Genomic DNA, 16497 nt, shown 5'->3' on the forward strand with positions numbered 1-16497 from the left:
TTTTTCCAAGTGGCATTTGCTCTTCCATGAGTTGCCTCATAGTCTTTGCTCATTTTTTCTATTGAGTTGCTTGCATTTATATATAAAATGATTTTTGTTCTTTGTGTATAAATTCTTTGTCCTACATGTTGCACATATGTTTCTCCCAGTCTCTTGTATGTTTAGACTTTATGTAGTGCTTCACCTTAGTGAAAATTTCAAAAGCATAATAATTAGAAACTCCAGAGAAAAATTAACAAAATAAAAAACTATGTAAGAGACAACATGCATTTAAGGCACAGTATTTCATTCTGCAGAGAACAAGATCCATGAAGTTATAATAGTGCAAACAAAAATAAAATTAAATGAACCGTTTTCCTGTCTAGAATCTCCTCTTTTTGCATTCCTCTTTGGGCTGATTTATTTCACCCTGGGAAACCCTGTTTATCTTTTTTTTTTTTTGCTTTGCTTAGACTTCACTGTTTCTGATCCTACTGTTCCTGATGCTGTTTGGTTTACTCCTCATTTTGCAGGATGGTATCCTCAATTAAGGTGTGTGGAATGTAAAATTTAAGTGTCCTTGTATGCCTGAAAATGAAACTTTATTTTGCCTGCATAGTTAATAATTTAAGCTGGTGAGAGAATTTTAGGTTGAAAATGGTTGTTCATCTCCATTGTCTTATAACACCCAGTGATGCTTATTATAAGTTTAATGCAAGTATAATTCTTGTTTCTTTGTAGGCACCTTGTTTTTTCTCTCTGCTTAATGCCTTATGGATGAGCATATTCTCTTTATCCTGTTCTTAAATTTCACTACAAGGTGTGAAACTTAAAATTAACTTCCTAGTATTCACTAAATTCTTTCAATTTTAAGATTTATGTTTTGTTTAGCTTTTGAAAAATTTCTTGTATGGATTAAAAAATTATTTACTTTCTGTTATGGACTGAATTATGTCCCCCACTTTCCCACAAATTTATGTGTTGAAGCCCTAATCTCCAATGTGAGGATAGGGCCTTTAAAGAGATAATTAAGGTTAAGTGAGGTCATGAAGGTGGGATTTTAACCTGATAAGTCTGGTGTTCTTATAAGGAGAGGAAGAGACACCAGAGATCTCTCTATTTGCCCACAGAGGAAGGCCACGTGGGAACACAACAAGAAGGCAGCCGTCTGTAAGCCAGGAAGAGATGTCTCATGAGAAACCCACACTCCCAGTTCCTTGATCTTGGACTTTGGACCTCCAGAACAGTGAGAAAATACATTTCTGTTGTTTAAGCCACCACCCAGTCTATGATATTCTATTATGCCAGCCTGAGCCGCCTAGTAAGCTTCTCTCCTCTCCATTTTCCCTGCTTCTCTTTTTGGAATTCCCAATGGTTGGATGCTATACCACCTGGAGAAATCTTCTGGGTCTTTTATATTTTCCATATCATGTTTTTTAATACCACATTTGAGAGATTCCTTTATTTTCCAATCCTCCTACTAAACTAATATTTTAGAAATAATCTTTCTCATGTCTACCAACTCTTGTTTTCTAATTGTTCCATATCATTCTCAAATTAATCTGAGTTAATAATTAAAATACTTTATAAGTTTTTTTTTTCTCTTTTCTGGAGTTGGTATTATTTTGGTTGATATTGGGCTTTTTCTTTCATTTCCAGACAGTTTTGATCAATTATTTAGCAAAGACTTCTGAACACATATTGTGACTCAGGCACTGTTCTAGGCACTATGGATATGGTAGTAAATAAAACTGACCACTGTGTTCCATGGAGCTTTCATCTTAGAGTGGAAAGAATATGACTAGACAAAAATTAAATATAATAAATTGACAGCAGTAATATGGAGAAAATTCTAACTGTGGGAACTTATCCACGTGTGAGAGAGTGACTAGGAGGTCAGAGAAGGCCTGTCTAAAGAAGCTGAGATCTGAAAGAAAAAATGCTGGCTCTCTGTGTGAAGATCCAGGGGAAGGTATGTCAGGCAGAGGGAACAACAATTATAAATGTCCTGAGGTTGGGGCAGTCTTCAGAAATCACTAATGAATTCAAGAAAAGAGTGTTTACAGCAGAATGAGGAAAAGGGAGAGAGTATACATGAGATGAAGTGAGGGACGCTGGCAGGGCCAAGTCACCTGGGGTCCTCCAGCCTTAGTGACGGGTTTGGATTTTATTCTGAGTGAGAAAGGAGTCCTTTGGGTGGATTCTAGCAGGGACATAACAAGTTGTGATTTACATTTTTAAGAGCTCATTCTGGCTTCTCAATGGAGAATGCATGGCAGGAAATCGGAACAAAAGCCAAGAGTGGAGGTAGGGAGATTAAAAGGCTATTGTGGGAGTATCCGGGTAGAAGATGAGATTGGCTTGGACTTCGGTGGTATCTGTGAAGCAAGTAAAAGGGGACTGACTGGTTTAGGATAACTGCTGGGGTCAAACTCGGCAGAACTTGCTTAGGGACAGAGGAAATGGGAAGTATCAGCAAAGACTCAGCTTCTGGCTTGAGCAACTGAGTGGTTGGGTGATGTTCCATTTACTAAGATGAAATAGAGCAGGAAGGAGGTTTGAGGGATGATGGAGTAAGAGTTGTTTGCTTTTCAGGAATTGAAAATATCATAAAACAGGTATTGTGATATAGATTTGAGAGATACCAGCCTATCAGTGGTACTTGAAACAATGGGATTAATTTTGTCCAAATCAAAGGATAACTTAATAGAAAGCCTGACAGAGAGTTCTGGGTATATGGGCAGAGCTAGTAGTAGGATGTAAGGCTTTTTTTTTTTAAGGAGGGCAGAAGGGGAGCCAGTCTTAATTCTGGATCCCAAACGCCAGAATGCAGAGGACCTTACTCTGAGCTTAACTTTTATTAGCTGTGCTAGTTCTCTGGCAGATAACTCATTCTAGTATTATATTATTACTAGCAAAGACCTTTTATTTTGCTCTAGACTGTACATGTTTGGCTGTTGGCAACCTGTGTACAATAGATAGACGTGGGTATGGGTTGGAAATCCCACGTAGAGACCTTTAACCCATCTCCTCATGCTCAGATTCTTACTGCCATGCTCTGTCAGACCACACAGTGTGAAGGTGGTTCTGAGACTCCTGATGAGCAGGAGGACACTCATCAGGAATCTCAGGACCCCTTGCTTCCTTCTTCCTCCCACATGGAATGCTTTCATTATTATGGAACGTTTTGGATAGACCCCATTCACTGCTGGTTCCCACCTTTTCTCTTTGTTGTTGATGGATTGTAACTTTGTTATGCTCTTACTGTTATTTTAACAAGTCCTCAAAAGGAAGAGAGCAACATAAGTCTGCCATTCTGAAATGGAAAGTTCTAATTTTATGTAGATAAAAATGTTTGTCCTCTACAGAGTTGACCCTTCATCTTTTTTTTAAAAAAACATACTATATTTACCTTTATTTTTTGGGAGTATTTTTGCAGTTAGTTTCCATCTCATTTTATTTCATTGGCATTTAATGTGGCTGGCACTTTTTAGGACTCCTATGTAATGTGTTTCAATTCTGTTAGACTCTTTCCCCATCTTACCTGAGACATGTTAGTCTTACTCTCTTGAATGATGTACTTGGTTTTTGTCCCTCTTTTTTCACAAACTAAAAATTTTGTGGCCCTGCAAAGTTTTACTTCATTTAGAGGTTAGGATCACCAGGTATAAAGTTCTGAAGGTAGAGTTCATTTTTTTTTTTAAGGAATCCATCTCTGCATCCCTAAAGGATCTGACCCTGAGCTTTAAGTGTAGAGATTCAAGAAGCCTTAATGAAATGAATAGCTGAAAGGAAACGTTTCTCTCACTCACTTCTACTGACTTGTTTACTCATTCATTCCGCAAACATTTACTGAAGAACCAATTGAAGAACCATTGCTATACACAGGGGATCCAGAGCCAAACAAGCCTGCCGTGCCTTCTAGAAATTCAGAAATGTAGCACGCATCATTTATCTTGTTTTGTGCTCTGTTAAATTTGTTAAAGTATTTTGTCCCTGATAGAAAGGTGGTTGAGGGTGAAAGCTATTTCATATATTTCTTTGGAACTCATTCCCCTCCCACTCCAAGAAAATACCTGGGCACCGCATTATAGGTCCACAGTCACCTCTGGTCTGTGTTCTGCTGCCATCGAGGACCTGATGATGCTTCCTCTGAGAGGGCATATTCTTCCCATGGCGCTTTCTTAAAACCACATTATGGCTCTTATTTATATGCTTCTTCAAAGCTTTAAAAGTAGTAAGTATACAAAAATATTAACCGTTTAAATATTATGGTAGGGATGGTACCAACTGTAGTAGGTAGTGTCTGGAAAGGGTTGAAATTTGTTTTCACTTGGGCAGTGTTGAGATGGAATAAGACAAGTTCAGGGTTCAAGAAGATGATATCCAGGGATGGCAGGAGTGAAGATTTGGGTTTGGGAGTGACCAGTCAGCATTTCTGAGTAGCTCTTTCCATTTTCTTAAGTCAAAGCACAGAAGACCAAGACAAGAGAACACAGAGTGGGTGATAGAAAGTGCGTGGTTTCTGTTGCCAGTTGAGTTGTCTTCTCTTTGTTGGCATTTGGCTGCATGCTAGATTTTTGTCTTTTTTCTCTAGTAGGGCTCACAGAAAATCTATTTATTAGCTTGCTGGTTTTTGGTCTTTTTCTCATTGCTGAGAATTTGAGTATATCATTATGTCTTTAGTTTTTGCTTTTTTTCAGTAGTTGTGGTTCGCAGGCCCTAGAGCGCAGGCTCAGTAGTTGTGGCGCATGGGCTCAGTAGTTGTGGCCAGCAGGCTCTAGAACACAGGCTCAGTAGTTGTGGCGCATAGGCTTAGTTGCTCCACGGTATGTGGAATCTTCCCGGACCAGGGATCGAACCCGTGTCCCCTGCATTGGCAGGCAGATTCTTAACCACTGCACCACCAGGGAAGTGCTATGTCTTTAGTTTTTATATATTTTTTTCTTAATGTAAAATATATGTAGTAGTAAGTGTGGGAGAAGGACTTGAGATAATTGCTGTATGGATTACTTCACTGTAGTATGCATGTCAGATGTACACATATAGTATACAGTATAATACAGCATAGTATGGAATAGCACAACAATGCACAAAATCCTTTCTACCTAGGTGGAGCTCAGATTTAATTCTGCCACAGAGTCTTCCTTGAACAACTATCTAGAGGTCATCTCACCCACTTATCTAGAATATGTATTTAGCACTTAGCTAATATTACAAGTCAGTTTATGATATCTGTTTAAATATTAGGAGTAATGCAAATAATAAAAGGTAGCACGCATTGAGTGTTCACTATATGCTAGGCTCAGTGGTAGGCAAACTCAGATATAAACTCCCAATAAGCGAGAACAATGTGTTTGAGGTCAGGTCATTATATCTCCATTATATCATGATGTCTGCATAAAAAGAACATTGAAAAAAATAATCAAATTTTTCGTTGATTTTGTACATAATTTTAAGTATCCCATCTTTAAAACAAGAATTTTAGAAATATTATTGCATCAGTAGTTCTCTGTAGGATTTGAAAATACCTGTAACATTAGATTTCATTTATTAGATATTCAGAACTTCAGTGTGATTAGGATTTGTATATTTTTGTAATAGAATAATAGTAATTGATAATGTTTATTGATTACTTATTATGTGCCAGACCCTGTTGTAATCATTTTAAAGGATTAGATCTTTTAGTCTTTGTAATAACTATCCTTATTATCCCCAATTTCAGAGGAAGAAATTGAGGACCTCCCCCCAATGCTGTTCTGCCTGTCAATAAAAATACAGCATTTGGATTTTGTGTTTATGTAATTTAATTCTTCTTCAGCATATAGTATTTGCTGTCCTATTTCAATCGTGTAATTTATGGAAGCCTATACTTTTATAAGAAACTAAAGGAAAAATATGTTGGAGAAGATACATTCTCCATATTATATGGCCTGTTTAAAAGGACAACCATTGATTAAAAAGCTGCATCAGTATAACCACTGATGGGGTGGCTACTTCGAAAGAAAAGAAGGATGCTGAGAGAAGGTTATAGAGATACATGAAGTTGATTTGGTGCCTCGTTCAAGCTTAAGTGACTACAGCCAAAAAGTTGATACCAGAAAAATCACAAAGTAATGCAAATATTAGCATGGTAAATTTTATAAAAATAAAAGAATTGTTAAATCTGATAAAAGAATGAAAGAAAGCTTACCCATGGATAAGATAAAATAATCTTTTTTATGTTAAGTTCCAGTAGGGATTTGTTGATCTGAAAATTAACATGTGGTTCTGCTTATTGAAAACCTTCTTCCTCAAATTATTTCCTCCTCTTATTTGCAGGGTAATTGGGCCTGAGGAAGTCATGACAGCTAGGATTTTAAGGAGTTTATTTGAATAAACTGAGAACTCTAAGCATATCTTTGTTTCTTCTTAGCTTCAAAATAATTTATCAGTTAACCGTCACAGCATCCTAGAGAGTTGGGATCAAAATATTATTCTGACTTTGCAGGTGGCTTTAGGCAGAGACCAGATAAGTGCCTTATCTGAGATCACTGGTAAGCCAGGGGCAGAGCGGGAATTAGAATGTCACACTCTGGATGCTTCATCTTGGGTTTAGTTGAGGAATTCTCACCAACTTCTGTGCAGACCCCATGGCAAATGGGGAAACAAAGGTGAGGCGGAGAATCAGTGCTACCTGGGTCTGCTTGAGGCTCTCCCTGTGAATTTCTGTGTGTCTGGGGGGAGTTAAGAACCCAGGAGCCCATAAACTAACCTCCAGATAATAACATCAACAATCCGTGTTTTCAAGTTCATGTGTTTCTTTGAACTGACAGCCTCATCTCCCTAGTTTACTGCCAAAGGCTAATACTGTGCTAAGCTTTACCGTGAAAATCTTTCTCACTCTAGAAAATAGCTGAAAGAAAATGAAATGACATTTTCCTCTTCAATTAAACCTATAACTTTGTTTACTATAGAAAAGTGCAATGCTTACTAAATAAAGATCTAGGATTCTACTATATGTTCTTTAAATACCAGCCTATATTAAGTATGTAAAAGTATCAATCAGCTAAGTGAAATTTAGCAAAAATGGAAAGACAGAGTGATAGGATAAATGGAAAGGCTGGAGGCAAACTTATAGTTCCAAAATATTTATGGCTTCATACTGAAAACAAAAAGCACTGCTGAATAGGTCTGCGTATTGAAAACATAGGCTCAGATTCTGGAGTTTCACAGTTTTTAAAGAAAGTTATTAGAACATATATTGCCCAGTATTTTCTCATCATAGGCAAAATGACAAATTTGATTTATGAATTGTCAGTTGCAGTAAAACAGATCAGAACATAGTCATTTTACCTAATAAGTGATATGATGTTATTAATTCTTATCTCAACTCCAAACATTACTGAAAGTGATAGAAGCTTCCAAAGCCACAATGAAGACACTAGAACTAAACTGCTATAAATTCACCCAAAAGCAAGAAAGGGACAGGTGATTAAAAATATGATTTGTTTTTCATTTATTAGAGAAAATACACAAAAAATTCAAGAAGAAAAATCTGCATATCTTAAACCAGAGTAAGAATTTTGTTCTACTTTTAATATTTTTCTAACCAGCTGCACATATTATTGAAACAATTATTTTCATTCTGCACATACATTTCGTAATTATTGCATTTATCAATATGTTGCAATGATTGCTCATATTTTTCACTATTTTTTGAGTATGTTGTTTAAAAAGGCTGCGTCTTAGTCTGTCATTTGTGGTACTATAATCCATTTAACCAACTTTGCATATCTGGTCATGCAGATGTTTCCATTTTTTACCTATTATAAATAATACTGTGATGAACATGTATATACTGAAAATTTTCTGCATATATTTGGTATTTTATTATTTTCTTAGGATAGGTATTTTTAGTGTCTTCATTATGGAGTCCTTCACTTTTGATTAATCCTCCGGGTGGTTAAAATTTGAAGTGTAAATTTTTCATATTCAAAAATATAATTGACATACATTTGAATTCTTGTATATCTGATAATATATTTCTTTGATCTTCACATACAATAAATATTTTATGTAGGGACATATTGGGTTATAATTTTTACCACCTAGAACTCTATAAGTTTTACCACCTAGGGATATATTGGGTTATAATTGTTACCACCTAGAACTCTACAGATGTTGGCTCATTGCTTCCTGCTATTTTTTGATGGGGAGGAGTCTGAATTTTTTTTCTTTTGTAGACAACTTTTCTGCTAAGTTAAGAAATAATGTATTTTCTTTAGCCTTGAAATCATGAAGTTCAACAGTATCAATTCAGGTTTTCATTTTTATTAATATTGCTTGTTAATCACTGAGACTTTTTCATTTTTAGACTCAAGCCATTCTTTTGTATAGGAATATATTGTACTGTTATATTAAATATGTATAATTATATTATAATATGTAGTCCTATTATAACTCAGATTTATTAAGTTTTTGTTCAAATGGCTTCTTCTTCAAGAACAAAAGTGATGTGGCACATAATTTTCCCATTAACTACATCTACTTTTTCTTCTCTCATGATTTTAATCTGTTAGTTTCTTATATATTGGAGACAGCTGTTCAAATTTGTTCTACACACTATTCAATTTTCACCAGTGTTGGCTTTGTTCTTCAGTGAATCTAATCTTGAGTGATTCTAATCTCATGAAGATATTACTTTTGCCATTTTACTTTTAATTTATGTCCTTTTCATTTCAACTCATCTCCTAGCCAAATTCCTTTTTCATATCAGTACTTTGTCTTACCCTCTCATCTCTCAGCACTTATTTCAAAGGTCTATACTTTGAATTGTATTGTGAAAAGAGACAGTGTTTCTAAAATCACATTTCCTGAAGCATCTTTTAAAGGAATCCATTCTTAAAGCTATGTTCTTTTACGTTAAAGAAAAATTTTCTGGTCCTCACACCTTCTTTGCATTTATTATTCATTCTTTAAACAGGAAGTGAATTCAGCCTACTTATTGTTTGTAAGCAGGGATGTTATGTCAGTTAGAACTGCTTTAGGCTGAGGTAAGAAAACACCACAATGGCCAAACCAGATAGAGCCTTTCATTCTCATGTGACCAGAAGTCTAGAGCTAAGCAGTCCGGAGCAAACATAGCTGGTGAAGGAAGTGACTGGGGACCAAGGCTGCTTCTAGTTTCTCAACCTCCAACCCTAGGGTGACTTTTATTCTTATGGTCACAGAGTGGCTGTACCAACTCTGGGCATCATTTCTCTCTCTCTGATGGGTATATAATATATAATGGGTATATAATATATAATGGGTATATAATGTATATTATGTATGTAATGAGTATGTAACTTAAAGAGGGGAAGTACAAGGAGAAGAAAGTAGGTGTCCACTTTTTTTTTGATTAGAAAAATAGTCTATTTGTGAAAGCTCCTCTCAGCACATTTCTGTTTCTGTTTCATTGCTAAGAACTATGTCACATGGTCACCTATAGCTGCAGTGGAGTTAGGACATATGTATTTTTAGCTGGTACAGTCATTTTTTTAAAACTATGGTTGAAGACAAAAATTACATGTGCAAAGACCTTTAACATTTTGAATTTCTGGCAATACATGTAAAAAGAGAGCTACAAATGCAGGAATATCTCTCGCCAGCTGGGAAAGCAGCTTTCAGTGAAGAGCAGCAAACTCAGCTCCTCTTTTCTGAAATAGAGGACAAGCATTGCCTAGGATGGTGATTCTTTCCTAAGTGCTAGGAAACATTCAAAGGTGATATCTATTGATACTGCCTTGTTTATTATCAAGTAAGGCAGGAATATAAATAATTCTAGATTATAAAATCTTTGAGGGTATTGTATATGCTCTGGTTATATTTTTTCCAAACTTGTATATTGCCTCATTAATAGTGGTAAATAGTCAATAAAATTTTGCTAAACTAGCAATATTAAATTGAATGCTATAGATAAATTCGATTATAAAGATACATATACTGTGCTCTGGGGCACAGAGTGGAGACAGATTTCAGACCAGCCAATTTGTGGATGTGGTGGTCCTTGCGCCAGGCCTTATAAGGGAAGTAGGACTTAGGAAGGAGGAGATGCTGAATGACAGGGAAGCACCCAGGACCAGGGACTAGCATGAACAGGAAGGAGGTAGTCAATGAAGGAAGCATTGAGTGATGGAGAAGGAAGACCTGGTCAGCATTATAGGAGCTCTTGACCTGGTTGTTATTCTGTGGATGATACATGTGAAGCTTTTGAAGTTCTGCGAGAATGTATCAGAGTTATGTATGTTGAAATGGAGAAGAAAACCCTGGGGATAGGAAGATTACTCTGGATCTTCTGCCTGTTCTCCCTGACTCCAATAGTGAGGATTTAAATAGGGTGATAAGTTTACATATTATTTTAAGAAGCTTTAAGTGCTCAGAATTGGGAATATTATAACCCTTATTACATGACGCTCTCTCTTCATTTTCTAGGTATGGCTTGCTTTCACTCATTCATATATTTATTTATTTTTATGTAAAATAATGTAATAAGCACTATGAACACCAAACCCAAACTAAACAAATGGTCCCTACTTCTTTCCCATTTCTTTGGTAACTCTTTCTTTCTTTCCTTTTTATATGGTTTCATTGCATTTATATGTATCCCTTCAAAAGCATGTTTTTTTGTTGTTGTTTCTGTTTTTGTTTTTAACTTTCTAGAAAGGTATTATGCTGTATGTAATATTTTGGGACAATGTCTCTCACTTAATATCATTTTCTAAGATCTATGCTGTATTTTAAAAATGCAATTTCTTTTTGCACTTTTAATTATTCTTCTTCTAGTTGTGATGAATTTAATTAAATCAGTTAATTTATTTGCCTAGTTTAATTTGTTGTCACTGGGACAAATTTATGAAGGGACTGGGTCTAAACCTAGTTTTATTTGTCATGGCCATGAAATAGTGAAATTCAATCTTAAATTCAATTTTAACTTAATTGAAATATCTTTGCTACCATCTACTAAATATCAGTAATAAAATATAAACATAGCCTTTTTGGCTATGCACGGTAGGACATTTCCTCAGTTGGACCATCGTGAGACAATTTTAGCCAAACATCATGAATGTCATGAATTTCTGGAACACATCCTCCAATCAGAATGTACATTAAATATGTGTTAAAGTAGTAAATATTGGATATGTCAGTTACAGCTGCATGTAAAGATAATTTTGGGTGATGCTTTATCTCTCAGATCTAGCAAAGCTAAGCAGAGGAATTTTGTCATATTTGACCATTCAAACTCTTTTTTAAAGTTATTCTCCAGCTGTAGGGAAAATTTGGGCCTGATTAAGCAGAAGAAATTATAATTGCCCAATTTCACAAGAAAGTATATAATTCCATATACATTTTTCTAGCATTAAATCACATAAGGATCTTTTCTGAGCTATTTGTGCCTTTCCTGGACAGTGGCTTTCTTTGGTACCTGACACTCTTTCAGAATTAGGGGGACCAACTTACCTCAGTTTCCCTGTGCCTTCCCCGGTTTTAACACTGAAGTGATGTGTCCCAGTTGGGGCCATGCCTATAAATTCTTTCTTAAGTGCCTAGAATTGTTTATAGTTAGGTCATGTCAAGTATCAATAATATATGCTCTTCTGGTGATGAGTATCAGATATATTAGATACTCATTTACATTTTAATGTAACATTTGTACTACTTAAAATTCATATTTTATAGTATATATGAAAAATCTAAAGTATGAATATTTAAAATCCATCTTTTTATCTAATCTGAGTTATATAATATTTATAAAGTCAATTTATTTCTTTTAAGTATACATAGTAATTTGGAGTAGAAAGACGTTCTCATAAGGCTTTAATGAAGAAATAAGAATGATTTATGATTAATATTTCAGTTGTTTGTATGCCATGCATGAAAATAATTTGTTCTAGCAATACTTAGATTTAAAGAGCTTCATCTATTAATTTTAATTCTCTAAAAGGGCTTAGAAAAACTTACTCTCTTAGAGAGGGCATAGAGTTTGAAGCATGTCTTCTGGAATCAAAACTCATGGGTACAAAGCACAGCTCTTTCACATACTAACTGTGTGATCTTGGGCAAGCTGCTCAATCACACGAAGATACGGTTTCTAAATCTGTCAAATGGTATAATAATTAGCTCCTTCCTCATAGGTTCTTATAAAGAGTCAATGAAGTAATGTAAGGTAGTCAGTGTGTTATAGTGCCTGATAGTTTTCAGGTGCCTGATAGTGCCTGGAGTTTTCAATATTTGAGCTACAAGTGGCTACAAGATAAGCCGAACCCAGACTCTTGCTGGAGTAGCATCTGCTTTATTTATTTACTTTCTGTAGTGGGAATCAAGATTTTAAATTAGCCTGTGTGTATGTGTGTGTGGGCTTTATCATTGGGGAATTCCAATGCATATTTGAGAAAGGAATTCTAACATCTCTGGCCAATTTCATTTGAGAGCTCAGGTGGAAACAGATAGCTAAACTGAGATAAATTATTTCTTCTATTAATACATTGCACTATGTCACATTTTTCTTAGGAGATGGGGCAATAAATGGACTGAATTTCCCCATGTTTGCTCTCTTATTGTAGATATGTTTTACTCAGAGTAAATGTTGAGATTTTAATTGGCTTCAGAATGATTTAATCAGACAGTGTTTATGTTCTGGTCATAAAGAACACACTGATAGCTTGCCATCTGTTCAAGATAGAAATGAAGTCTTGAGGAATTGGGCAGTTGACGGAAGGATGTTCATGAATGTTTAATGTTTTTCGTATCTATGTGTGGGACTTACCCTGACAGTAACATAAATGGTATACAAGACCTAAGAGCTCAATCTTAGTCTTTCAGTTTTTATTAAGTCTCTGTTGGAGAGTTATATTTTGAGTTTCTGAAGTTGTATACTGACATGACAAAGGGTGGCTTTCGTCCCACCTGGTAATGTTTGCTCCAGTTAAGTTCTGTTTGAGTCTCTGGTCACTGCTGCCTGGTTCCTGCCATCCAGCACAATGAGTCTGTTGGTTGCAAAGTGGTTTTCTCCTTCAGGAACCAATCTTCCTTTCAATATTGTTTTTTTAAAATCATGCTTTGTGGATTTTAGGCAACACTTTCATCTATTTGGAATCCAAAGTGTGTTATCCCACAACTTTAATATACAGTAGTTTCCTCACTGAAATACATTCTGACAATATTTATTTCATGTTTGAATAACCTTGCTTCTCCTTCCTGATGTTTGTCTCCAAAACGTGGGCCCATTATAGTATCCTGCACGTCTTCTGTGACCATTGTTGTCTCTTCAAATTGAAGTACACAGTCCTAGCAAACTCAGGAAGAGGTCCAGCCAGGGAACAATTTTCTAATTTAAGATTGTCACTGCATATCGTTTAATTTCCCCTTGGATTTCTGATTGAGGTTGTTACAAGGGTATTATAAAAGAAAAAGGAAGAGGGAAGCTTTTCTCTGAATATGATATAAACTTGACCTAATGTGAAAATTTAGTGTATTTTCTTCAATATAAAATGCTATCTGGCGCAGTATATGTTTCCCAGTGTCCTGTTGCTATAGGATAGTTGCCTATTTTTGTCAGTTTCCTCAGTATCTGCAGGTGGTAAGCATGCTTCAGAATTCAGAGAAGGAAAATTGTGTGCTCACAGGGATTCATGCAAGTGCTCGACAAAAATACGACCTTTTTTCTGAATATTTACGCAAACTGAATGTGCGTAATCAGAACGCTGGCTAGATTTCTTGCTGTCAGGGACAGTTTAATCCATCTTAATCAGTGGTGGCGATCACCATTGCAATTTAGACATCAAAAACTTTCCAGACATATATTTTATCTTCTAATTATTATATTTTTATTTAAATCAATATAATTTACATATGAAAGAAACAGAAAAGAATCGGGTATCTGTGAGGAGAAATTCTATTAATGTAAAGGTTAAGGTACAGTAGATGCGCATATTTAGGACAATGGCCTTGCAGGTTGGAAAGCAAATCAAGTAAGGTCTGTAAATTAAGGTACTTTGGACTGCAAGTGATAGAAGAGCGTATTAAATGCCATTTTGGTAGTAGATCCTTATAATTTCACATAAAAAGAAGTCCGGAGACAGGTACTTCCAGGGCTGATTTAACACTCAGTGGTGTCAGGGCTCTGCATCTTTTCTCCAGGGGAGAAATTTTGTACCAGAAGGTCCCAGCAGACTTCATCTCACTGCTCAGAAGTGGATAGCATGCCTATGTGCAAACCACTCTCTGACAAGCATCCGGGGAGGGGAGGTAGAACCATGCAGGGCTGGGAGTAATCATGATTCATTCCCTGGAGCTGTACCCCTGCCCTGAGAATGTTGCCATCTCAACAAAATTGGAGTTGGGTTAACAAGGAAGAGTGGGAAGGGATGTAGATGGTTGCTAGACATAACAGATAGTTTTGCTACATAAGCCAGTCAGGAATGTGGATGGGAACTGCAGGAGTCTCTGACCGTGAACTACATACGCCAGTCACAGAGCATGGACAGAGACAGCAAATGGCCATCTCTGAGTATTGCACATTTTCTGTGCAAATCCAAGGTCATGTTTAATTAACAAACATCATGCTCGTAAATTGGATAGAAGTGACTTTAAATAATTATTTTTTTCTGTATTTGTGATAAAAGTATGGAACATTTCCTGGTTTGAAGCACTAACTTAAGATATATCTATTTGGTACCATCAGGTGAAATGTGTCTTCTTGGGTAAAATTGTTTTGCAGATGCCCGATATGCATATCAATTGTGTGATATGAATACAAATAAGGCTCAGAGGACTTTTTGGTAGCACTTGCTTAATCGTGTAAGCTGAAAGTGGTTTCTCTTTGATGCATTATCTCATGTTGACGGGAATTAAGAGAATTCTCAAATTCTTTAACAGGGCCAGGCTGCTGAATAAGCTCTCAGAACATTTTCACTTGTAGAACACTCAATAAAATTTTCTATTTGAGTCGTAAGACTTTCAAAAACCCATGGCATGGATGGTCAGAAACATGCATTACTTACCTTTTGTAAAGAGGGTGTATTAAACCTTGGGTGATATTGCATATTTTATTTTAAAAATAAAATCTCAGAGTGGCAACATTGCATAGTCACTAAGAACACAGAGTTTGGAGCCAGACTGTCTGGGTTTGAATCCTAGCTCAGCCACTTAACCGATTATGAGACTTTGTTGTGCCTCTGCTTTCTCATCCATAAAATGGACATGAGGTTATTATGAGGATTACATTATCATTTTTATGTTCTTCAAATAGCATCTGGTACACAGTACCTAATATTTAAGTGTCAGAAATACAAAATAGACATTGAGTCATGGGTATATGCTTTTCTTAAATTAAATATATTTTAAATTAAATATATAAATTAAAAACATTTTTCAGTAAAAAGTCACTCATTCTCTAAATATAGCATTCCTGTGACCTGTAACATGTTTTGTAATTTTTTCACCCATGCCTGCATACACGGAAGCAATTATTCAACAAAATTTTAACGAGCATCTATATTGTAGTATTCTTTCTAGAAGTAAGCTTATTGAGAGCAGCAATAATTTAACAGTCTGGCAGCTAATGTACCACTGTGTGATGCTGATGGTATGAAGTCATCACTAATGTTCTATTATCTGTGTGGAGGACTCCATATTGGCAAATTTATTGTCAGCATCAACATGTGTAGACAAATGAAAACTGTAGTTGGCAAAATTAGTGACTAAAGGAACAAACTTTAACATGTATACATTTCTATTGGGGTATGATATATATATAGTGCATTGTAAGAATTAAAAATGAGGTTCTTGTGATGGTCATTCTGGTATGGACATGAAATAACACCATGGAGAGGTGGAGAGACATAGGGAAGTGAGAGAGATGTATTATACGCACAGGTCCTAAATTGGGAGGCAAGACATACCACACAAAAGACCGTATGGGAGAAGCTCCAAAGGGTAAACTCAACCAAGGGCAGGTGGGGAGCTGAGGGAGAGGGAGGGCCCATGGAAGGTGCCTTTATTGGGGGTCAGGGGGCAGTATTATAGGTGCATTTGAATGTCACTAGGTCACAGTGGGGGGATGGGGAGGGAAAGAAGGGGAACTTGCGGCGGGGGGCCACACTCATCATACTGGGACACCTAGTACCCTGAGACGGGTGCTGCACACACACAACCCGTGGGGAGGTGCTGCACACACACAACGTGTGGGGAGGTGCTGCACACACACAACGTGTGGGGATGTGCTGCACACACTCAACGTGTGGGGAGGTGCTGCACACACACAACGTGTGGGGATGTGCTGCACACACACAACGTGTGGGGATGTGCTGCACACACACAACGTGTGGGGATGTGTGCTGCACACACACAACGTGTGGGGAGGTGCTGCACACACACAACGTGTGGGGATGTGCTGCACACACACAACGTGTGGGGATGTGCTGCACACACACAACGTGTGGGGATGTGCTGCACACACACAACGTGTGGGGATGTGCTGCACACACACAACGTGTG

The 16497-nt window shown here is 36.6% G+C and overlaps 1 long non-coding RNA gene across 1 annotated transcript in view; it reads left to right on the top strand.

The window, feature by feature from the left end:
- The window catches only part of LOC149744433 (uncharacterized), a 120422-nt gene extending 104129 nt beyond the window's left edge, over positions 1-16293 (top strand). Inside the window, exon 5 of the long non-coding RNA XR_016391154.1 lies at positions 1110-16293. This is a non-coding gene — a long non-coding RNA (uncharacterized LOC149744433). The remainder of the gene's footprint in view (positions 1-1109) is intronic.
- Positions 16294-16497: the final 204 nt, after the last annotated feature.

Source organism: Delphinapterus leucas, chromosome 21 (assembly GCF_059928025.1).
Source record: "Delphinapterus leucas isolate spDelLeu-1000000601 "Yukka" chromosome 21, BTC_Dleu_Yukka2, whole genome shotgun sequence".
Taxonomy (NCBI): Eukaryota; Metazoa; Chordata; class Mammalia; order Artiodactyla; family Monodontidae; genus Delphinapterus; species Delphinapterus leucas.